Genomic DNA, 4,019 nt, shown 5'->3' with positions numbered 1-4,019 from the left:
AACTCCGCCACTGTCTCTGTCTGTCACCTTGAAGAGGTCAGTCCCCCTTTTGCACTCCAGTTCTGATTCCCGAGTCAAATACAGATCACAGTTCTACAACTAAATTGCTGGATGACCTTGTATAAAGTCCTTCCCATCACTGGATCTCTAAAATGAAGAGGTTGTACCAGAAGATCCCTGAGTCCCTTGGTCTATGATTCTCCCTATAAATCCAAATTGTTCCTGAGCAACAGGGTTTCTCTGGGATGCATCTTGCATAATTCATACTCAGCTAGAAGGTTATTCACATTGGGGAGGGGAAAGAAAAAGATAGCTGGTGTATATCTGTGACTCAGCAATTAGCAGCTAGTCAAAGGAACAATTGTTACTATTATCTGATATTTATATAGAGGCATTGGGGAATAAGCACTTATTAAGTACCTACTATATGCCAAGCATTGTGCTAAGCGCTTTACAAATGTTATTTCCTAAGCTTTAAGGTTTGCAAAACACTTTACAAATATAGAGTGGCTCAAATGTCTTAGTGCATCTAGCTTAAGCATGCTATAAGACTTTTGGGACGCCATATATTATTTCATTTGATCTTCACAACAATCTTCCATGTGGTCTCACTGCATTAGTTCCAGTATAGAGTTGTTGAGTGGATAGAATGTGTAGGAGGAGTAATGGGTGGGTGGGGAAAGCCATTCATAATGCTGATCAGAACCTTGCATTTTCAATTTAAAGCACAGCTCATTAAAGCCTTTGGAAATGATGCTGATTTTCTCATTTGATCAGAATTCAATATGGCGGGTGGGGGGTGTTAAGTCTAATGGCTTTAAGTATTGCTCTATATTCCTTACAGGTAATATCTTGAGGTGCCTCTAGTAGACTCCCTTCTGTATATGCTGAATTCTGTACTGTAGTTCTCAAAAGCCTTCCCTGTTCCTTCCAATTTTAAACCATCCCTTTCTCCCCCCCCCCTTTGAATTTCACATGGGTTTTGTTCTGCACGTCTCTAATGTCCTTACATCAGAGGTAAAAAGAAATATTTTATAGAATATAAAACTTTAAAAGAAAAAGAATCTTGTCCATCCTCTTCCCTTTCCATATGGTGAAACTGAGGTCCAGAACAAGAGGAAAGAGCTTGTTCAAGGTCACATAGTCCTGCCTTCTAGCTTTTTTCTGCCCTACCCAGACTGCTCAGGAAGTTGGAGCACCAACATCCTCCCAGCTCCAATGGAGTTTGGGCTTGCTTTGCTTTTTACCCATTGGCTACTTTTTCTTCTAAGGCCTAAATAGTTTTGTCGAGGCCCTCATTTCCCTGCCTTCAGTGCACATTCTAGGATTTCCATCAGCCAGCATTGGTGTGACTATTTCAGGCAGCTTTGTCTCCATTTGGCTGAATGGCCTCTCAGAGACCTTTCTGGGACTAAGAGGGAACTTGTCACTATGATAATAGCATCCTGAAAACTCATTGCTGAATGAGGCTCTCTCGGCTCCTTTCCCCGTTCTAGCTTCATTTCATTTGAGAATTTCAATACTACTCAATTCAATTTCCTCATCATAAGCTGTAGAATCCCTAAGAACCTGAAAATGGAAGGCCATCTGTAAACGTCTGAAAATTCAAAAGGAGCATGGCCCAGCCACTATAAAATAAGTAAAACAAAGCCATCCACTTCCAGGAGAGAAAGGGCAAAACACCCCGACCTTTACGAAATTGCAACATCTATGTGCGTATCTGTTCAATGTAGCTCAGGATACAGGATTCTCAAATGCTGCATTTGAACTGAATTGTCAACAGCCGCAAACCGGATCTATTTGTCTATTTTAATTCAATTCTCTAATGACTCGTTTAATGTTGATTATGTGCCTTGCACGGTGGTAGACAAAGGCAACCAAAAAAAGGCACTCGGTTGGTTGCCGTCCTTCGTTCTCGAAGAAAGCCAAAATGACATGAGTTTTTGGGGGGCAGCGTACACTTGTGACCTCCTGTGAGTTGAGATGTGCCCTAAAACGTTAAAGTCGGAAAAACAAAAGTTTGACCTTGACGTGGTTCGAACACGTAACCGTCTGATCTGGAGTCAGACGCGCTGCCGGTTGCGCCACAAGGTCCTCCGACAGAAGTAGCCGGCAGGTACCTACTTACTGAATAGGAGCCCACTTGCCAGGGACTGTAGACCAACATCCTATCATGTTGATGTCATGGGCTTCCTTCAGAATTCTCTTGACCTCATCTTACCGGTTGAAAAGTGTCGTTGGGAGAAGGTTCCTTGGGCCTCGCACACCGGCCCAGGGCTCCAGGGCACAAAGAATGGAAAGCAGCCTTGGCCCCCACACAGGGCTTCTCTCCTCTTGGAGACTCCCCCCCCAGGGCCTGTAGAACCTTGGCATGGAACCCTGGGCACGCCCCCCGGCCCTATCTACCGCCTCCAAGGCGGGGCTTAAAGGGGCCTCTCCTGGACTTGCTCTACCATATTGCTCAGTCTCTCTCTCTGTCTCTCAGTCTCCGTCTCTGTCTCTGTCTCGTAGAATTATACAAATTTAGATCTACTCCGATGCCTTCCTCTTACAGAGAAACAGCCGCCCTGGGGACATCCCCCCTGCCCCTCCCCAGGCCTCTCCCCTTTGGATCCCTGTCCGCGCCTGCCTTGAAGTGGATCCTCCAGAGGACTTCTTGTCTCCTTTTCCATGTGAGTAGACTGGAAGAGCGGCGCTGCTCACTTGCTCCCGGGACCCAGGAGTCCATTCCCAGGAGCCCGGGGGCACAGGAGTCGCTATGGGGGGGGGGTGGGGTCTGTGAGGCGCCGCGGACCCACTGGGATGACGACTTGCCACCCACCTGAGTCTGATCAGGTCCGAGAAGGAGCCACAACGGGGGGCGCGGGTGGGGAATGGCAGCACTAGGGAAAGCTCAGACAGCGGGAGCCACCATCTGCAATCTGGGAGGTTCTGTCACCTCTGGGAGATGGCAGGATAGCAGCCCCTCTTCTGGTTTCCGTAGAAGAAGGGGACTCCTCCCCCATTCCAGCTCAGATTGACTAGAGGCTGAGGCTCAGTGGCCCTCAGTGGGTCTCAGGTTAACTTTCTGCTGATGACTCTCTTGGGACTGGGAGTAGGAGGACCTGATTCACTGAGCATCCAACTGGCCGTTCCAATTGGAGAGTGCTCTTTCCTTCCTCTCTACCTCCTTCCCTCTTTCCTCCCTCCTTCCTTCCTTCTTCTTTCTCTTTCTTTCTTTCTTTCTTTCTTTCTTTCTTTCTTTCTTTCTTTCTTTCTTTCTTTCTTTCTTTTCTCTCTCTCTTTTTCTTTCTTTCTTTCTCTCTTTCTCTCTTTCTTTCTTTCTTTCTTTCTCTTTCTCTCTCTTTTTCTTTCTTTCTTTTTCTCTCTTTCTCTTTCTTTCTTTCTTTCTTTCTTCCTTCCTTCCTTCCTTCCTTCCTTCCTTCTTCTTTCTTTCTTTCTTTCTCTCTCTCTTTTTCTTTCTTTCTTTCTCTCTTTTTCTTTCTTTCTTTCTCTCTTTCTTTCTTTCTTTCTTTCTTTCTTTCTTTCTCTTTCTTTCTTTCTTTCTTTTTCTCTCTTTCTCTTTCTTTCTTTCTTTCTTTCTTTCTTTCTTTCTTCCTTCCTTCCTTCCTTCCTTCCTTCCTTCCTTCCTTCCTTCCTTCCTTTCTTTCTTTCTTTCTCTTTCTTTCTTTCTTTCTTTCTTTCTTTCTTTCTTTCTTTCTTTCTTTCTTTCTTTTTTACTTTCCTTCCTCCCTCCCTTCCTTCCTTTCACCTTTTGGAATCTTTACTTCCTTTCAGGGGTCAGTTCAAGTACTGTTACCTACATACAGTATCTCTTCACTAAAGATCCATGCGAATGAAGACAGTATCTTCTGTAAATTTTCATCTTATCCAGCATCCAGCCCAAGGCTATGAAAACCTACAAGACATCTCTGGTTTCTTCAGTGTGAGGAATTCCTGCTGTGGACCTTAGGTTCCTCATCAGTAAAATGAAGGTAGTTACACTAAAGGACGTCAGAGGTCCCTTCTAGCTCTCAATC

General features: G+C 45.0%; 1 non-coding gene across 1 annotated transcript; it reads right to left on the bottom strand.

Annotated features, from left to right (window-relative positions):
- Nucleotides 1-2,021: 2,021 nt before the first annotated feature.
- TRNAW-CCA (transfer RNA tryptophan (anticodon CCA)) lies at nucleotides 2,022-2,094 on the bottom strand. Its single transcript has one exon. It is a non-coding gene; the product is annotated as a tRNA-Trp (tRNA).
- Between the last annotated feature and the right edge of the window lie 1,925 nt (nucleotides 2,095-4,019).

Source organism: Antechinus flavipes, chromosome X (genome assembly GCF_016432865.1).
Source record: "Antechinus flavipes isolate AdamAnt ecotype Samford, QLD, Australia chromosome X, AdamAnt_v2, whole genome shotgun sequence".
In the NCBI taxonomy this organism is placed as follows: Eukaryota; Metazoa; Chordata; class Mammalia; order Dasyuromorphia; family Dasyuridae; genus Antechinus; species Antechinus flavipes.
Note: the sequence above shows the minus strand (reverse complement) of the source record. Positions and strands in the feature narration are given on the sequence as shown.